Source organism: Formica exsecta, unplaced genomic scaffold (assembly GCF_003651465.1).
Source record: "Formica exsecta isolate Colony F162 unplaced genomic scaffold, ASM365146v1 scaffold662, whole genome shotgun sequence".
NCBI classification, from domain to species: domain Eukaryota; kingdom Metazoa; phylum Arthropoda; class Insecta; order Hymenoptera; family Formicidae; genus Formica; species Formica exsecta.
The window spans coordinates 183,558-205,063 of record NW_021853425.1 but is presented as its reverse complement, the minus strand read 5'-3'; the positions used below and the strand labels follow the sequence as shown (position 1 = coordinate 205,063).

The following is a 21,506-nucleotide window of genomic DNA, read 5'->3' as shown; positions in this document are numbered from 1 at the left end:
CCGTTATTACTTCCTTATGGAACTTTAACGACACTTGAAAATAACAATCGAACTTTACAACTGCGTTTTATTATCTCATCTACGAGTGAGAGAATTCTCAATCTCGATTTATAGTTTAAGACCACGCGAGAGATGTATTATTCTAAGTCTCACCTAAAAAAATTATTTTAGAAAAACTAGAAAGAGAAAGAGAGAGAGAGATTATATGAAGCAGAGAGTATATAAAATAAAGTTGCCGTTACAATCGATTGCCTATCTAGTCGTAATGTATATATAATCAGCTTTCAGAGATAGATAATATAGAATAGAGATGTAAGGAAAGAGAGGAAGGAGAGCAAGGAGCATAACCGCGCTGGTGGGAGGAAAGACGATCGTCGGGGAAACTTTATCTCATTCATACTTTTGCATTTGAAAGCGGTAATTTATGCACGCGGCGAAGTGAGACGGAATGCACCGTGGAGATGCAAGCGGGAGGGGATGGCAAGTGAGTGCAACGGCGACGGAGCGTGCGTGCCAGCGTGCGCGAGAAAGAGGCACAAACGTCGCCATTATAATAGATATGTTAGCATGCAAACGCTGTCTTTTATACGTTTGCCAGTCTGCGGTAGTGGTGGCGATCTTCCAGGACCGTGCGCCTTCTCTTGCCGTACCCGAATCTAGTTTTTTCTACTTATAAACTTTGACAATGCGCGCGACACGACACATTTTATTCATCCATTTCTTTCTTGTGAACATTGTTGAATTAAAAACGATATGAATGCATGCTATAAATACAACGCAAAGATCGTACACTATACGGATGCCTAACTCAAGGGCTTCCAATTGAGGGATCACATCTCTCATTAGAGAGAGTGCATGATAGTTGAGATATAATTTGACATTTGTCAAAAGTCGAAAGTAGTAGTTTCAGATTCGAAGCTCTCATGATATCGATATTGACATATCATCTTCTACATCCCCTTCAAAGATATGTCGACCCAATCGTTGAAGATGCAACGTGGCTGTCGTCTCGAGGTATCGAGGTTTGCAGAGTAGGCCCATAAAAAAAAACGGCATTCCAATAAACCGATAGTTGATACATCCCTGGGGCCTCGCGAGCAAAAGCGTAGTGGCGGCACGAGAGGGGCGGCAAAGCACGGTTCGCCGGATAAGGGGAATGGTGAGAGGACAACGCGGTAGCGACTACGGCGGCGGGCGAGCGGGGGCGGCAGGGCCCGGCGAGAGAGGCAGCGGGGGAAACGCACGGGTTCCCCGAGGGGACGGGAGGAGGGGGCGGCGGTGGCAGGGGTGTATCTACTTACCATACTCCCAGTATACCAAAGTCCCGCGGTCGACGCGGCAGATAGTAGTCGCTGGCAAAGCAGGCATCTCGACAGCAGCCGCGAGAGCAGCGGGAGAGGGGAAGGGAGGGGGGGTAAAAAAATAAAAAAAGAGCCGGAAGCGAGAAGAGAGAGAGAGAGAGAGAGAGAAAGATAGACGAGATAGAAACGAGATAGACATAGAGAAGAGATGTAAAAAGAGAGAAAGAGAAGTCGCGACGCGCGAAGAAAATCCACTACACGTGTTCGCCATTCGCCTTTTCGTGAAGACGGAAGAAAGAAGCAACAAAAATGCAGAGATTCAACAAAGAGAAAATACCGCGAATCGAGCCAATGGAGATAAAATGGTCGAACGTAACGAAAGAAAGTGATCGGATGCATCGCGTGTGATAGCATATCGTTGCGTGTTTCGTGCGGTTCCGGTCACATGGATCACGTGGTAATCGCTGCCCCTTCCTCTCCTGACCGCCAGGGGTTCCTCCGACAGGCGGTGGGGATGTCAACCATGATTGGGAGAGATGTAGAAAAGAGGAAGTGGTAGACGATTCCTAGGAGATGAAAGCGGACAGTGAAGGTGAGGAGGAGAAGGAGGAGGAAGAGAACATTATTTCACTACCGATGATAATCATGTGAGGTGAGTGTATATATTATGCGTGAATACTTTTTCTGCAATAGTTTCTATCAAATAAAACTATTCTACTGCAAAAAGATGATTAAATATTACGCGATGATAAAACGTATTATATTATTGCTTCATACTATCTACGGAAGAGAATATTATTTATGCAAAAATTTTAAAAGTCTTAAAAAGTTATTAATTCATTCTACAAATCTATAAATAGTCTTACACGAAGAAAAATGAAAAATAGAATTGCGAGAGACAATTCTTTACTACAGGATAGATTAATGATACCGTAGATTATATTCCACGACAGACAATACGCGGCGCGTCCTCTTCTTTGCCGCGAGACTTAAATCGTCGTTTGGCAATGCCTTCGAGGCTCCACCAACCCACTTTAAATCGTATACTTGGCACATGAGCTAATTGGTCGTATCTCGCGTTAGTCGGCGTGTTTTATCGCGCCATTCGTAACCGGTCGAAAAGCATTCGCCGACGTTCGCCCATTCCAACGAGCAATTTAACGAAACGCGAAATGGGTAACGCGCTCGCCGACGCTCGATTTTTCACTCGCTGTTCCCACGTGGCGGGCGACCACGTGTTGACTTAGCACGCGTCTTACGATCGCGAGAATCCTCGCTCGCTTTTTCCTAGACAAATAGCCTAACCATAAATCATTGTACAAAAAAGAACATGCCAGAAAATCATACAGATTAAAAATAAATTAATTAAAGATCAGTATAAAAATTTAGATTTTGATAATATTTTGATAGAAGTTTCGCAAAATTTGTGTACAAAAATAGTTTTATAATCAAGACTTTTGTTCCAAAATTTATTTTACAAGTAAATCTTTAATATAATCTTCCTCGTTATTTGAGTTTTGAAAACATTTTTATTTTCTTTTTCGACTCTTGGTTCCTTTCATTGACGCTTATTGTCAGATGCGATGAACGCAAGTATCTCGCGGAACGACAGGATCTCGTAAGCCTCCGCCTCTATTTCTGTCCTACGAGCCGGACATGAAATTGAATTCGTACCGTGAATAACGACTAACAAACCGCAGTTATATCGTAAAAAGCAATGCAGCGGGATGTGAATTAATTCTGGCTCCGCACCCCACAGGCTATCCCAGAGCCCTTTGCCGCTCTCCGTCTCTCCTCACGCGTACACGCGGCGTCTCTCGTTTCCTCTGTCGCGGTACTTCTCTCCTCCAACTTGAAACCCAAAATTCAATAAAGGCGAACGAGTACGAGGTCTTCCCCTTGACCCCCTCGCAGCTTTCCGTATGGGGTGGTGGTGGCTATGGGGTTAGGAGTGCCGGAGTCATCGCGAGGACCCGGAGGGAGAGATGAAGGCTCGGTGCATACATTAGCGGGGGCAACGTGCGGAGATATTGTCTGAACAAAGGGATCGGCTCGTACCTATCGAAAAGGCGATTAAGCGAGGATAAAGTTAACTTCGCCTTGGGCATTCCTATTGAAAACACTCTTGGAAAAGACCTTTCTCCTATATTGTGACTCCCAGTGATATCGCGACTTAGTCTTGCTTCGGCAAAATCGGGTCAATCGATTAAAAAAAATTGTAACAAAATATTATATATTATATAATAATTTATAAAATCGGGAATTGTAATAATCAATAGTTTCGGAATATTCTACGCGATAATCGAAATGCAAAAGATATTTGTCGGTCATACAAATCGAATTCTTTGAAAGTTATTCACTTCTTTTAAACATGCCGTTGAAGTTTCGAAAGTATTCCAATAAAGCCAGTCCTTACAGCCTATGTTTGCAGCTGCATTTAAAACGACAAAAAGATTACGCCGACGTTATTCGCGACGCGTTATGCGATCCCGCAAACTTGACACAGCCAAGACAATGAAGGTAGAAAAACGGGCCGCGCGAGACGGAGAGAAATAGAACGATAGCGAGGACAGCGGGGCTGACAGGACACAATATTGCAATAACTTCAATTACGGCGACACGACGGATTGCCGTGGGGTAGATTCGACCGTTCCCCGTCCGCCCGTAGCCAGCTAGCCAGCCAGCCAGCCAGTCAGCCACCCCCGCCTGTTCCATCCATTTATATATCCGAGTGACACAAACGTCGTGGTCGAATTGGCTGTCGGATCTGAAAGGGGCTGCCTTTAAACAAGTGCTTCTTAATAAACCATTGACGCGCAAAACCACCCTCGAAAATTTGCCCCTCAGCGCCGCGTCGCCACCCTTCCTCAACGTCTAACGCCATGAGACTCCAGACCGTCGAGGGACTTTTAGCTTTCGTTACTTCGTTAAATTCAGAAAGGCAAAGCGCCTCCCGCGCTTCAAAGTAACGAAGCGTTCTGACATTTCTATTTCAAAAATTTTTGGGCACGCGTCAAGTTTGCAAATCAGGAACGATCTGATTGACATGGATTGACTATCGTATCTCAGAAGTTTGCGGCGTTCTGTTATAAAGTTTGATATAAATATCTGTACAGCAAATAGAATGAAAAGATATGAATTATATTATATATATATTCGTTATAATTTACAATTTAATAACCAAATTAAATTTTTCTATACATAAAAAAAATTATTTTTTCCAATAATTTACAAAAATATAAATATACAAAATAAAAATAATGGAAGGGGATAAAAATTACATGTCCATTTAACAGACAGGTCCAACGGCCAAGATCAGCACGAAATTTTTTCGCCGAAAGAATCAAGAAATGTTTGTATATAATCCAATTTTTTTACAATAACGTAGAAAAAACTCGTCAAATACTTTTCGAGACAAGACCGAGGAGTTACGTAGCGGTGACTTATCGACCGCTCTGTTGCAGGGAGAGCGAACTCTGGAAAAATTGTGCAGAGCCTTTTGCCCCGCGGGCTAAGGGTATTTCACTAGGGGTGGGCACGCACCCTTCTTCGCTCACGTCCCACTCGAAATTTCGCTCGGCTAGCGCTTTTTTTAACATTTATTTGACAGCTGTCGTCCGCAATGCGTGCGCGTTTACCTACCTACCTACTGCGCAGGGTCTTGTGTCTTCGTGTCGAAATTGTTCGAGAGCAGAAACGACGAGCCTGAACGACACCCTTGGAAGGGATAAAAGTAATGCAAACTTAAGATGCTGATGTGACTGACCGATATTTCCTTACACAGCAAAGATTTGTAAACGTTTCGACATAATTACATGCGAGTCTCTTAAAAAATTAAACTTATATTTCGAATTCTCGAATTAGATTGAAGAATATTAAACATCAATTATTTTTTCTGTTGAAACGTCTATTTATAGTACGTTTAGGATTCATTCAAAGTAGAAAATTAAAAAGCAAAAACATTTATTTGACAGCTGTCGTCCGCAATGCATGCGCGTTTACCTACCTACCTACTGCGCAGGGTCTTGTGTCTTCGTGTCGAAATTGTTCGAGAGCAGAAACGACGAGCCTGAACGACACCCTTGGAAGGGATAAAAGTAATGCAAACTTAAGATGCTGATGTGACTGACCGATATTTCCTTACACAGCAAAGATTTGTAAACGTTTCGACATAATTACATGCGAGTCTCTTAAAAAATTAAACTTATATTTCGAATTCTCGAATTAGATTGAAGAATATTAAACATCAATTATTTTTTCTGTTGAAACGTCTATTTATAGTACGTTTAGGATTCATTCAAAGTAGAAAATTAAAAAGCAAAAAATATTACATAATCGAAATTTATTTGATTGTAAATTGTTTCTCTCTCATAAACATCTTTAAGCAAGCTACAATTTATCTAGCAATTATCATCTTATTGAAATTCAATTATTGTCTAATTGAAACATCAATTGTACATTTATAACATGTTAATTACATTTCAGTATAAATCACTCTATAACTCAATAAAAACATACGCTAATAACATCTCTTCATGACGATTATAATGTGATGTAATTAATTTTTTATTAATAAGGTGATTATGATCGCAAAAATACAAATCACACTTTTCACTAAAAGAGCAGACGATTTCTCGAAGGAACTGAATTCTCGAAATATCAACGGATAATTTCGCATTCTCCTTTAATAAAGCACATTTGTTATGCACCAATTACTTACACCCCCGCAGGCGCACGATCGCTAATTGCGGAACCACGTTTTGTAAAAAATCGGCGAGGAAATAACTAATAATCACGTAATGAGTCGCCGCGAGAGTCTGTCACGCGATGCAAACGAATCAACGATATCGTTGAGCTAGGTTAATTACCCCGTGACCCGCGCGTCAGAATGCGTGGCCGCGACACCCCACTTTCTCTATAGTTGTATTCGTGCATGGACTTTCCAAAGTGTTGGTACACGCGAAAATTGAATGCCACGCGCGACACAACACTTTAATATAGTCGTACTCGTCGCACCAACTCTAATTTCAATTAACACAGTTTTTTTTTTCATTCGTGATAGAGGATCGTATCAATCGAGAGACTATTTACATGAAATAGAGATATAAGTCACTATCCTATTTTTAATATATCGCGATTTTAGTTTTTACCGAATTACATCATTATTCCGCTTACAAACGCCAGATTAATTTACGCCGAAGATCAAGACAAATCGCAGCTCTTGTCGCCAGGGCTTCTTAAATCGATACTCGTTGCCGCGCGGCAAGGAGCCTTCCTTTCCCTATCGAGCATGTCCGGGAGAATGATAAAACGTTTAACGGCAGATAATCGTAGGAACCTCGATAAATCTAACGAGGTCTCGTTTCGCGTCGACCCTTTCTCCGATCGCCGATTTAAGCTCGCCGTTTCTGGATACAACCCCCAGAGCAGAATCCCGATAACGAAACGGGAACTCGGGCGTTTCTTTTTTCCTCGCCGTTCCACGGTAAAATAAAAAGAGCGAAAATAAACGACCATCGCGGTATTGCAGGGATTGCAGGGTATCCGAGCCTGAGAACTTTGTCAATTAGACGGCAACAATTAGTCGTAGCCGCCAGACACAGTAGCTGCCATCGTAGTGATAGGTAATAAGTAATAACGGATCATTGATCGCGGTAACTTGTCTCTCCTTGACGTGCGCTTTACGTTCGGCATGGACTCGTTTAACATCGCTTTACACGACGCCCGTTGCGTTCTCGCCGAGGAATGCGGATCGCCACACGATATTGCGCAATTGCCCGTTTTCCCAGATGTTTCCATAAGTGTTATCGAGATCGTTCGAGAGATTTATCTCGCCTTGATTAGAAGGAACATACATCTTGCGCGAGATGCTACAACTCGAAAGTTATATAAGCATTCGATGAAAAAAAAACCGATTGTGGATTATAAGAAAATGTTTTATTAAAAGTAATTTTATTGATATGTTATTATATATTATCAAATAATATGTGGATTTTAATTATAATATACTCCGCTAATTTCGTTTAATATTTTTCGCTTAATATTTTGCACATATCAAATTAAAATAAATAAATAAATGATTAAGTATCATTATGTAATTCTGCAAACTTTCCGTTATTAATACATCATCACGTAACATTGTTAATGAATTCAAGATCCAATCAAGTAACGATACCGGATCGAATGCCAAAGCAAAAAATTGCAGTATTAATCGCATCTATCAAAAAATATAGCTCAGTTTGTAGAAACGCGCATCGACGCGGTGTGGCTTAATAAATCCGCAGTTACCGTTGCTGCGTTATCGCGTAAACGCGCGAGATTTTACCAGCATTTCCTGTTGCGAGATAAAAAGAGATAGAGAGGCTCGCGGATAAAAATCAGTTAAAATGTCACGTCGACATGCGACGCGCCTACTTTTCCGTCGTCGTGTTCACTATCCCTCGTTTCCACGAGAATATCATCGTCGTCGTGCTCCTCGCTCGCGCTCGCCTTTCGCGAAGGATTCCTTGGATCAATCAACGGGCGCCGGACACTGGACTGCCAGCCGGAGAAAAACCTGGTTGCCAAGCTTGCTCTCGTGTACGTGAGTTACGTGACGCCGGATCGGCTGTCGATTTATCACGCGAACGCGTACGACGATGGCACGTCCAACCGGATGTGAGATCGTTCCTTGGCGATCCACGCGGATCTCGCGCGAACGTCCTCGCTGGACGCGTATTACTTGCCGTCGTTAACGTTTAAATAAATATCGATCTTTTTACCAGCATAAAAAAAATTTCGATTATTTGTTGTACAAGAATATTGCATTTTTTATGTAAAGAGAAATATGTTTATAGTTATCGATGTCACGTCATTTTTACCGGCAATGATCGCAAATGGTTGGAGAATCGAAAGCTTTAGAACGTTCGCGTTCTCTAAAATCGAACCGCGGAAAGGAGAGGCACGCCGGCAATTTTCGGGATGGTCGCAAAATAATGATGATCTTTATCCCTAATGAAATTAGTCCTGCTGCTCCGGAGCGCGCGGGAATAGACATCGTACCGTGAAATTACTATAATAGGCAGCGGCGGCGGCGGGGCGGTAGAAGATCCCCCCTATTACACGCACAGGCGTTACTCGCGTGTAGAGACGCGCCGAGAGAAGAGACGTTTCACGTGTATATTACGTACGTGAATTCGCGAGCATAGGAGAACGCGAGATTGGATCGGTTCGACTCGGTCCTCTCGAGCCGATGTGGAACCATCTCCCCCGGCCTATTTAAAGAGAGCGCCTAAATATAGTTCGCTTTATTTTTTTTCCGCCGGAATTTAAAATTACGGTCGTAAAGAAGCCGAGGGCAAATTAGCCGGGGATTCGACCCTCCTAAGGGGGCTGTCTCTAGCCTCTTCGAAAGTCGTGCACGAGTGGATCCACCACCGCGAGAAAAGAAGGTATTTCGCTCCTTTTTGCAATCAAGTAGATATATATATATCGATCCTAAGAAAAGAATACTATAAGAAAGAATATTTCGATGTCTGTGAAATTTGAAAGTTATCAGATAAGAATCTTTTTAAGTTATCTCGTCGCGCAATTTTTTGCTTAATGCGCACTTATTAATGATTATGAATCAAAATGAAATCGGATTAAAGCTCGAATCGAAAGCAGAATTTCGTCGCACCTGCACGAATATTCGATTATATTACTCGATTCGCCGCCATGCCAATAGTACACTCCTTGTCGACGTCCCGTGGCCTTGTCCGGCTCTTCAGGACGATAGTGCCGGGACCCGCAGCCCCACGGGCTCGCTCTGGTGGAAACAATTGCTGCCGCGGGGCATCATTTACATCATAAGCAATCATAATGATCGAATTTTCGGCGAACGACGATGATCCAACGAGTGGAACGAGGGGAGCCAATCCAGAAGTGGGTACCCACTTACCGGCTGTACGAACTATGCGCTCGCGAGTGAGGGACTCTGACCCTCCTCCACCTCTTTCGACCCTATAGCTCCAGGCTACCTGCGCCCGTTTATATGAACTGGCACCCATTTTTTTCCACCTCCCTCCCCCCCCCCCCTTCACCTACTCTCAGAGTCCACTCTCTTTCTCTCTCTTTTTTTAAACGTCCAGAAGGGCACTTCGAAAAAAGTGATCGTCCAAAAAATTCTGAACACGATGTAAGCCGGCGCCCTGTCAACCATCTACTTGCGATGTATTGCGTCTGGCTGCTTTCGCGACACGCGATACGTTAAAGCAAATAATGTCGCGCGGTCAGCAAGTCGTCGAAACGACCCATCAACCGTCCACCGACGACTCTTAATGCGCGTCGTCGCGTACGAACGAGCGCGCATCCACCTAAAACGGCATACGAGTATTTTCACGTACCGTTAATGGGAAGTTACTGGCGAACAGCGCGGGCGGCGAGCACGAAAACGCGGGTTCAATTTCCTGGGCGCGCACGAGCAGAACGACGTTACCGGAGGACGTTTACTTCCAACGCTCAACGTCGACAATAATATAAGAAGTCCGCGTATTGCCAGGCTATTTGCGCTTAAAAGGCCGGGAAATTCGTGCAGTAGCCGATTTAAAAAAATCGTTCTCGCGAACGCAAATGATTTCGTTTTATCGTATCCGGCGTGCTTCGATTTTCGAATTTCGCAAGAATCCATCCCCCTCCTCCTCCCCCCCCCGTCTCTCACGTGTTCATGGGGGGTGAGGTGTGACGACGGCAACGTTGCCGGTATTTTCCACAGCCCGGGTTTACCAAAGACAGCGGAGAGCTCTGTGTTTTGGGCTTTGCCCGTGCTCGCTCTCTCCGTATATACGACTGGACCTATCAGTATGCGGACCACGAAACGTGGTCGGGGTCTCCCCCCCTCTCGCCATCCTGGTCCCTCACGGCCTCCTTCTTCGTCCCTCGGAACCTCCATCTCCCCGTATCTCTCTTTGACAAACATCGTGTGTCCCTCCGCTCCTCTCCTCCCCCTCTGCCCGCTATTTGTCTCTCCTCTTCTTGCTGCCCTTCCTCCCCTCCCCCCCGCTTTCTTCCTCGCACGCCTTCTCCGTCAGCGCGCGAGGCGAAACGTAGGCTGTTTCGGAGAGAGTGTTTCCGCCGTAATGCCGAAACAGTATTGATTGCAGCCCACCTAGCTTAGCTACGCCGCCTACTGCATCTAGCTCACACTCGCACCTAAACTAGCGCGTATTTTCACACGACTGCCTCCGAAGACAAACGAAATTAACTATGCATATTAACTAACTGTCATCGGACGTGCGGCGTAAATATCGAGCAGTTTCCTCCTCCCGGCCGGATGTTATCGGCTTATCGCGTTGGCTTTTGCTGCGGCGTTTTCGACGACCTATATCTTACGGAACGTTTAACTCGTCCTGTCCACGGCGCAGACAGAATCGAAAGTGCGCCCGAATCGCCCGAGAATATACGTCATCCGATGCGCGTCCATTAATATCGACAGGCTACGATAGTACGATTCACGGAGCGGTTCGCTCGCAAATCTGTTCTCGGTCAACCATGACGACCAAACGGAAATCGCGCCCATCATCCTGGACCGAAATTGGTCGGAGGACCGTACTAAAGGGTAGTAACGACGTAACAATGACCTCAGCAGAGGATAGTAGTCGGCATTGCTGACTCGGAGGACGATGGGAACGGCAATTCCATCTTCAGGAGGAGAATAGGGTCGCCCTATCGTGACTCGGCAGATAATTAGACGGGTAATCGAGATGGTCGGAGTTTCGAAGTATTACGGTAGTCTGCAGTTTAATATAGGCTGGCGGTCCCGTAACTTCCCGACTCGTCCTTAACCGATGCCAATGATCCATCCAAGATGTTATCGTCGTATCGGAGATGTTATCTCGTTTGAGATCGCACAAAAAATTCACAATTATTAAATATAACGTTTTGTTCAAAAATACAAAGTATTGATTTATCCATTATACTATATTCATTACTTTTCATAATAACTGACGGCTTATAAAATTTCGAAATGTTGCTACACATTTTAAAAGTCTCATTGAAACGATTAAAATAATTGCCATAGAAATGCTCGATAAACTATCACCTTAGAGATCTTGACACGACCTTCGACACTCGTTTTAGAATGGTCATCGCATCCGACCCGTGTTTTTCCCATAAAAACGAGGCACAGCGAAATTCAGCGGGTCTCGTGTGACTCTGCGAGGTTTTTCGAGGGTTTGGTGACATAATGAGGCAGATCGATTGCCGGGTGCATTACCATTACAATGGTGGTCACCCCCGGAGACGCCTTTGCCTAACACAATTGATAGACGGCAGGAATTTTGGAAGAAAACGGGAAAAAGCGGGGAACTATCGCTCCGATGAGAAAAGAAAGGGAGAAAAAAAGAAGGGAGAAAGAGAGAGAGAAGGATGGAAAAAGAGAACGCGGTCACACCAACGGGCTTATTAGTCAGCAATGTGATCTATTTGCCCTGTACTCGCATAAAGAACCTACATTATTGTGCCACTATGTTACGAAGAAGGGCGTTATTGCCCAACAGGGACCTCCAGTTAGGCTCCTGTATCACCAACCCGTGTAGCGACGTATGGCGTACGGTTATAGGCACCGTTCTTTCTCTCTTGTCTCGTTCTACGTTCTCCTCCATCATCGACCACCCGCGGGGTCTCGCTAATATGCCGGTAATATTTCCTCCATTCCGGATATCGCTTTATTATTTCCTGCCGGCATGCCACGGTTATCGACAATGAATTCTACATATGACAAAAACAGCGTGAGAAATTTCCAAAACGACGCGAAATGTATATCACCGATATTTGCATTAAACGCTACGTCACCTTCTTCTTCTTCTTCTTATGAAACGGAAATATTACGCCGCGAGTATATTGCATGATATCATTTTGTATATATTATATGTTATATTTATTAAATTAAATTATATATTATAAAATTGTTATAAAATACAAGGTTCATAAAAAATTGAATGTTCTATATATTCTATTAATTAAAGCGCGGTCTTTATTCGTAAACGTTCGTTGTTTTACAAGATCAGCAATCGAATATAACAAAAAAAATAATTTAGCATTGTTAAAGACACACGGTAGATAAATGCCGTTAGTAACAGAACGGTCTCCATCCTCGAGAATCCGTTCCATTTTGGTCGCTTAAGCCGATAGACATTGTTTAGCATCCCGCGGATTCAGACTCGTCGTCTGACTCATGCGATCGGCTTCTCCTCTCCATCCGTATAACCGAATCGAATCGTCCGTCCGTTCGTCGGCTCGCTCGTTTTGGTTCTCGCACCTTCGTTCTTGTACGAGTGACAATGATGTCACTTAAGGAACAAGGAATTTCCATTGTTCTCGACGACGGCAAAGCCGATCGAGACGCACGTACGAAATAGTGGATGTTATAAAAAAAAAGAGAAAAATACAAGATTACATCTTTTATTTGACCCGACCCAGAAATTCGTAATTTACTGGCGAGTTTTGGTCGACGGTCGGTGGTGATACTTTCGGCGTTATTTTTGTGGAAGGCAAGTTTGGCTTATCGTGAAAAGTTTGGCGGAGGTATGCCGGGAAAGGGGCGAGGCTCGCGGAGCAGCGAAACGCTTTCGGAAAATCCATAGCGTCAAGGAATATACAGGGTTCCACCGTGGCGGAACACAATGGCGCGTTGTAGAAAGGTCGGGTGATAAGAGGAGCGAGCGGGAGCGAGCAATCGGACAGGAGAAAGATAGAGAAAGAGAGAGAGACCGAGAGAAACGGTGATGCGGGGAGAGCTTGCGGCGTCGGTCTTTGCCCCGAGTACGTGCTTCGAGTGACAAAGCTTCCAGCATGAGACCGACCGACCGACCGACCGTACGAACGCCAGAACGATACGACGCATCAAGGTCCTCGACGATCGATAGGCAGGCTCGACTCAACCTGGAACTATCCTCGTGCGCGCCGCGCTTTTGCCTCTGTTTAATATTTCGGACGGGTATTTACACACGCGGTCGTTTTATCTGTGTCGCGGCCAAATTTCTCTCGTGCATTTTCACAATTCCACGCCGAAAGATAATAATTCAACAAAGATATGTAACTTTGAAATTAATTTAGCATATCGCGCATTTAATATCTCGAGTAATTGACACGCTTTAATCTTAACGTTTAAGAGTCACAGATTTGTTTCTTTTTTTTTTTTATCGTTAGTATCTCGGAAAATATTCCTAATCAAGTTTAGCGCCAACAAGATATATTACAAAATAATCTTATATAAACTTCTTCTCTCTTTCTCCCTCCTTTAAAAGTTCAAAATTTTTTTTTTTTTTTTTTTTTTTTTTTTTTTTTTTTTTTACACGGATTATATTTATCAATGCAATTTTACTCTGCAACTTACGGCAACTTTCTCTTTTAAAAGTGTGATATCTCGATTAAGCGGACTTTACGACAATGGCGGATTACGTCGAAGGACCGCTAGTAGGTGTCGGCAGATCCGTATCTAGCTCCATCGAGCTGGTCGCGCCCGCTCTCAGAAGCGTGAAATGAAATTTGACAGATCAGACCGAGACCCTCTCGCTCTCGTCTCTTCCTCCCCCTGCCGCCTCCGTCTCGCTCTTTTCGTCGTCCGATCGCAACCTCGAGAGCTGCAAAATGGCGTTGACGCTCGTCCCCCGGGTTTCCGCACCTTCGGGGTGCCCCACGGGCATCGGCGGGCACCTCCCGTCCCTCGCGCACGTTGACTGCCCCCCTCCCCCTTTCTCCCCGTTCTCTCCCGTGGCGCACCCCATTTTATACGATTCTCTTTTATCTGTTACCTCCCTGCCGCCGCCGCCGCCGCCGCTGCCGGTTATGCTCCCTCGGGGCATCCGCTGGAGCGGGTCTCCTTAGTTCCAACCCGACACCTTTTTACAAATACATCACACGGCCTTCTGGCCCTTTGCCGCCTCTCATCCTGGAGCCCCCTCCCCCCTTCATATCGCTGTCCCATCGTAACGCTTCGTTGTACCAAAGGTGGTACGTAGTGGGTGCCCCATTTGCTTAAGCACATCAAATGCTTCAGGCCATTCGGCTCTCGTTCACATCGCTCGGCAGGTACTTATTGTAACTGCGTGAGCTTTATGTTACAGGACCGTACACAGAATCGAGAAAATCGTAGTCGACAGTAATACATATTATTTTAATTTAAATCTGCATCGATATATTTTTACGATAATCAATCGATTGCAAAGTTAATATAAAAGAGCGTTAAAAATTTTGTGGCATGAAAATTTGTTCTCTTCTGGTTTCGATAATGAAAACGCTGCGCAGCGGGGATATCGTGATGTGATTTCGCTGAAACCTAACGAACTTTTTTTTTCTCGCGTCGACACCCCTGTGTCCGTCGACATAAGTAACATAATCTACGATCAAAGTGCGGGAACGTCATCATCCGCGTTGACGATCACCCCGCCTCCTTTCTCGCGTCCAAACATCCGATCATGTGACAGCTGTCCCCGCATCGGAAACGAAATTATATGCTCAAAGGATCGCGCTGATCTCTATTTAGATTCTTATCTTTCGCACTGTGACGCAACGCCCCGGAGATGTCATCGGAGATGTCTGGTGACCATGATCGTCATTGGCACCTCATACTAGGGATAACGTGGCGCTCAATAACGGAACGTGTGAATGCGAACGGGCGTCCGATTTCCAGGACGGTTTAATTGTGTTTCTTTGAAAGCATCGATAGCATCTAATGGGGACACATTGTATACTACCGGCACACGCGGGTGTTCGTAGGTCGCGTAAACGGCCGACTGCGAACTGACTTGGGATTTCGCTCGCTTCGACAAGAATCTTTTTAACTAAAGGAAACGGAATAATAATTTAGCAAATCCTTGTTTCTTTTGCGTATCACGCGTCGATCCAAATTCTTCGTAGTTTTATAAGATCGTACGTTTCTCATTTCTTCCTCGAGAGATCGTCTCGACGACGACGGTACCCTAAGTGACGAAACGAGGAAGGAACGAAATGCTGAAACATAAAATTGAAAAGTTTGACGTACGGCGGTTTATGGGACTTTTAGAACGTAGTAAACTCGCGCGTTATTCCTCCTTCCGCGGGTCGTTATATTTTTCTTCTCGTGGTCCGCTTGCTTTCCGAGTGGATTTTTGTTGCCAAGATCGTTGTGTGTGCCGAGATGTTTGTCGTTCAAACGAAACCGTTCTCCTCTCTTTCTTAACCTTCTCCCCGTTTTTACTCTCTTCAACGTGAATTACCGCTTCGCCACTTGCAAGGTGATTTATTGCTAGCTACCGCCTTCGTTTCTGAATTAAAATTTACTTTACTTTCCGATATTTTAATTCAATCTCTCATTCGTTTATTATTAAAAAATTCGCGTTCCTCAAAAAAATATTTAATAATTATTTTTTTCATTTACATAATTATTATCGTTGCACTAGAGCTTTAATAACAATTTTATAATATTGGTTTAATAATTTAATAATGATATATAATAATATAATAATATTTTAAGTACACAACAACAGATTTTTTAAATTGTGATTTCAATCAGAACTTCATAAAAATGACAGAACAATAAATGTGTAAAATACATGCAATTTACATATTTTACATTTGTCATTTTTACGAGTTTTATCTAGGATAAATTTTACTCGGCGATAATTAGTACAGATCGCGGAAATTGCACCGACAAAGAGATCCCCCTCGAGCCTTCGCGCGAATAAAGAAGTTGTTGGGCATTCCAAGCTCATTGAACGCTCGCATACCGTGATCCCCGCGGAACGGTTAATTATCCGAGGATTTTTCGGCAAACGTCGGTCGTACCGCCCTCCCAACATCGGAGCAGGCAAAGCGCGGGTCTAAGGGGTTAGCGATGAACTTCGACTCGGTAATGAAGCGCTCCCTCTCTTTGCCTAAACGAGTCGTCGCCTCTGCTTCGGATATATTTTATTGCGCGGCCGGTCTGGTTTATTATCGCCACGGTTGCGCGAACTCCGTCTCGTTTCAATCCGCAACGTCTTTGTCGTTCTCACCCTCCGTGCTATAACTCTACCCATTCGAATACAATGTGAGAGAGAGAGAGAGAGAGAGAGAGAGAGAAGGAGAACATTAGACGCATTTCTGTCTAGATCAACCCTTCCTCACGCCCGGCAACGACGATTCCAACCCTCGGAAAAACAGTGGCGCTCAACGAGCCGTGCTATCGCGCACGAGTTCGCGCGAAATAAAAGGGTTATGACCGTACATCTTACCCTCGGGGTACCATTGTAAGAAGCACGTTTCCAATTCGCCTGAACACCTTGTTAAAGTTTTGCCCCGTCGAATTATCATGGTACATTTTATTATGATATTTTATAAGAAAAAGATTTTATATTTTAATAAGACATACAGATCTTAAAAATGTAAGCATTTATTTGATACCAGTGAGAAATAAACTCTTCGTTTAATACCCCTTGCATTTGTAGCATGTCATAAGTTAACGGAGCATCCGATTTCGCATCGTTAACTTTTTAAATGTGTACGCGCGGTAACTTTCTAAACGAGCTTACATCAAATGAATTATCTGTGGAATATGAGAACCGGCGGCTTTTAACGGTACGAGCTTAAAACTATAATGCGTCCTAATCCGGCAATATCTCATGCTGTCTTGTGGGATTCGTCGCTCACGCACAGCCGTCCCTATTTAGTGGATCATATATATTATACCACTCTCATCGCCGGATCAACCCCTCGTTGAATGACATTTTATCTTTTGCGATTGCACGCGAAATAATTCTCGGAGAGATCGTCACGGTTCTTTACAGTAAAGAACGCGTTGAAATATTAAACAAATTTTCGTTAAAGATAAGACTTATTTAATGCAATTTCTTTTTTTATCTAATATCGTCGTTATCCTCATACTTCAGGGTGCTCGAAGTAATCAAAATCCGGCGTTTGTCGGGTGTGAATAGTCACAAAGAGGAGGAGGTGGTGGAGAGTGAGAATGTCGTCTTAGCACCGCATCGGCATCTGTTCACGAAGGAATTACGACGTAACTTTGTCTCCCAAGATAGCACGACGGTTTCTCTGGAGCTGAGTGCTATCCAGGATAGAGTGTAGGAGGCGATGGAACCGTTGGGTTATAGGAGCGGGTGGGAATCCGGGAGACGAAGAGGCTACGAAGGAGATGGAGTAAAACCGAGAAAGAGCGAGATGGAGACGAAAGAGAAAGAGAAGATGTGCAGGAGAGAAAGGGAGAGAAAGAGAGAAAGAGAGAGAGAGAGAGAGAGAGAGAGAGGGGGGGAGAGAGAAAGAGATATGAGGAGAGATCGAGAGCACGAGCGACCGGTAAGCACGGGAGTGTGCATGATGGGTGACGAAGAGGCTACGAAGGAGATGGAGTAAAACCGAGAAAGAGCGAGATGGAGACGAAAGAGAAAGAGAAGATGTGCAGGAGAGAAAGGGAGAGAAAGAGAGAGAGAGAGAGAGAGAGAGAGGGGGGGAGAGAGAAAGAGAGAGAGAGAGAGAGAGAGGGGGGGAGAGAGAAAGAGAGATGAGGAGAGATCGAGAGCACGAGCGACCGGTAAGCACGGGAGTGTGCATGATGGGTGAGGCTCCTCCGAGGCTTGAGTTTCCATTGGGGTTGGTTCTTGCGATATAAGCTCTCGCAGCCACAGCACCGCCACCCATCCTGGGCCCGCCATCCTCTCTCCCTCCTCCCCCGGAGCACCGACATAGCCCCCGCCATCTCTCGCCTCCACCGCTCTCCGCCACGCAGTTCGCCCGCAGACCCCTGCGAGACATACAGCATACCCACTATCACCCACAGATAGTGGTGGTTCGGGTCGTCTCTCGGTGTGCTACGGGGTGTCGCGAGCCTCATACATATTCAGCGGATGCATCACCCTCCTCCCACGTTCACCCTTCGCACCCCTCCCTCTCCTCTTTACCCCCGCGCTCACGACCTCCGCCCGAACCGCACCGGTCATCTATTGCCCCGACGTCCCCGAGGGCCCGCGTCGCGCTGGACGCGGACGAAACTTTCCCCGGCCGTACGCTAAACTCGAATTATGGAGCAGTTTTCGAAACCGATTGATGTTTAGGCGTTTTATCAAAACCGAAAAGCGCCGCGGGAGCCGAGAGAGCCGTTACGCTTTGTCGTTCAACCGATAGGCTTCCGAACCTCATATCTGCTCATCCGCCTCAATTCCGATCTCGCATTTCCAACTTTCCTTTCGCAAGAAATCCGCAAATCAATTCTAAATAACAATGCTTACGTTTTATATTTTTGTACTTATAAATATTCTTGTTATATATTCTTAGTTTCTGTATATGTCGTGTTATTTTATTCGATTATTATTATCATTCTCATCATCATTTTTATTTATTATTTTCATTTTTATCTTACATCTACTGCTGCATATCATTAACATCTACTGCTAAGTACTAAAAATAAAGTACATCATTTATTTCTTCCTGTGGTGGCAGGAAGGAAAAACACGCATATCTTTTTCTTTTTTTCTTTTTTCTTTAACGTCTTGTTATCAGTATACCGATGCGAGATATCTTTTTTCCGATAAAGAAAAAAAAAGTGCTGCGTGCTTGTCCCGCCGCGAACGAAGTGTTTAACGCCGGCCGCATAAATATTTACACTCGCCGGGGTGTTTTTAGCCCGCGCGCGAAATCGAGATTACATCCGAATACATATGTAACAGTTCGCAACGATATTAGCAGTATTGCAGTATTTATGAAGCGAAGTTACGCCGAGTGATTTCCATCGCGCGGCAACAAATTCCTGGCCCGCCTCGCATTAAACGCCCGGCGCGATGACGTATTTGCGAATTTCCCACTCGCCGAATTTTCTCCGCGCTAATCTTTCAATAACTACACGCCACGAACTCGAACGAATCATTATCCCGATATATTCGCGGTCTATACTTGGGTAAAATCCGTTCGCGCTTAAACATACATTTAACCCACTCGTGAAATTTCCATCTCGCCGTCCCGTCCCTTCGACAACAGTTATACGTGCCGAAATGAAGCAAACTAATCCCGATATTGCGATACCAATGCGTTCAGATTTATGTAACCAGATTATGCGAATTATCTTCGTGCGATCCTCGATCAATACGCGGACAAAATCGGACACGACGAACAAGCGTCGACGACGCTTGCTTACAACACGTTCGACGACGCCGAGGTGCGCAAACGCGATCGCTGACATCCGCGACGCGACAGAACAGCCATTTACATAATAATCCGAGCCGCGGGAACGACACGTAATTGATATAAATACGCCGGGCGATGACGGTACCGACAGACGTACGGCAGACCGTGGCCGCTGGCCAACCTATGGTATCCATGGACTGGCTTCGCATAACTTAGCATAAATAATAAATAATATTGTGAACGCGCGTGCCCTGGTGTTAACGCATGTGCGTCATTAATAGGCACATTCTCTCTCTCTCTCTCTCTCTCTATCGCTCCCCCTCCCCGCTTTCACTCTCTCTCACTTTTTCTCTCTCGCTCTCTCTCTCTCTCTCTTTTCCCGCACCCTTCTGTCACCCCGTTGCTTTCTCCTCTCGCTCTCTCTCGATCCACTCCACATATAGTATTATATTATATACTATATACTTATGTGTGCATGTGTACCTGCCAACTCGCGTCTGTCTGCCTTTGCCATCGACGCGCCGTCTCGCCGAGTTCATCGCCACGAGCACGTATTATACAATTCGAGACGATTTATGCACCTTCGATGTATGTCCATCAAATACAACACAATCGCCTCGATGTCCGTATTAATAGAGACTATTAAACTTTGGAAACAAATTTATATTTAAATTAATTCAAGGTAAGCTTGATATTGATATCTTGGAGAATAACGTTGTTCAAATAACATTCTTCATTCGTCAGTTTGTATATTGTGTAAAAAGTGAGAAAATTTGCCTGCCAGATTAGAGCTGACAGAGAAATTAGCTTCAAATCCCAAAAGCGAACATCATGAATTCAAAACGTATACTGTATCATAATTAGATGATTCTCCGCAAGTATAATAGCAACTGCATCGATCGATTCTCTATGCAAAAATAAATATAGCTTGAAATAAATTAATAATTAGTTTAGTCTCGTATAAAAAAAAATCGGAAAATCGGCGATAATTTAGTAATAAAGGAAAAACACACGTTACATTTTGAAATTTATAATTATGTATGTTATGTTGTTATACAAGTGTCTTATCTACAGATAAGATAAACGATCATTTTTAGATTGCATTGTGTCGCGTACACGTTCAAAATGTCGAAAAATGTTCAAAATTTGCGTTCTTGAAAAAATTTAAATAGCTCCTGTTTAACGAGAAAATTCGAGAACCGATCGCATCAAACATTTAATTTTTTAACGACAAATATTTGCGTAGCTATATAATTTAGTAGTCTTATCAGAGATTTCAATAAATTATGCTAAATAGAGAGAGAGAGAGAGAAATAGTGTATGTGTGTGTATGTGTGTTCTATATATTCGGAGCGATACGCATCTTTATGGCGGCGGACCACTAATAAGATTCGCTATACTTTGTCATTAAGGCGATTACGTCTAGTTCGCCGGATAGCTTGTACACCCGTATTTTCTCGCTACTCGAGAGAAACGAGTTCTCTGCGCCGTGAGTCTCGCCGATAGGCGATTTCGTAATACATTAGTGAGTCCCGGAGCTGTTAAATCGCCGCTGTACGCAAACCCCACGTCGTTGCCTCGAACTCGATCGCTCGATCCCAGGTAGCCTCTTCGTGATGGCAATAATTGAGGAGAGAAGCGCACGGTAGCCGTGAGTAGCCGGGTGTCTCTTTCGCGTGTAACCGAATAGCGATACTAATCTTGTCGCAGTCCGTGGATACACGGAACGAGAGAGGCCTGCGTGTCCCCCGCCCATCCAGGCCTGAGTTCCAGTTCCAGGGCCGGCGGCGGTGACGTCGCTCTCTACCCGGGTGTCCGCTTCCAGTCCTAATACCCTTTATCGCGAATTAAGATGTTGTCGGGGTGTGGTGTAGCCACCCGTTTCCCCTTTCTCCGAATCGACAAAGTCGATTCGCCCAAAGCACCCTGCAGGTACTAATACACACATATGCGCATAGACACAGCGAATAACGAAGCCACACTTAAGCGTTACAAAGAAGAAGAAGCAATGAGAGCGCGGCGCCATGTCGGCCGGCCAGACGGATAGTTGGGTGAAGATAAGTGAAGGTACAGATACGTAACGCTACGCACTTACTGCGC

At 44.5% G+C, this 21,506-nt stretch overlaps 1 long non-coding RNA gene across 1 annotated transcript in view; it reads left to right on the top strand.

The window, feature by feature from the left end:
- The first annotated feature begins 1,348 nt into the window (after positions 1-1,348).
- The window catches only part of LOC115242978, a 155,317-nt gene continuing 135,159 nt past the window's right edge, over positions 1,349-21,506 (top strand). Inside the window, exon 1 of the long non-coding RNA XR_003885141.1 lies at positions 1,349-1,953. This is a non-coding gene — a long non-coding RNA (uncharacterized LOC115242978). The remainder of the gene's footprint in view (positions 1,954-21,506) is intronic.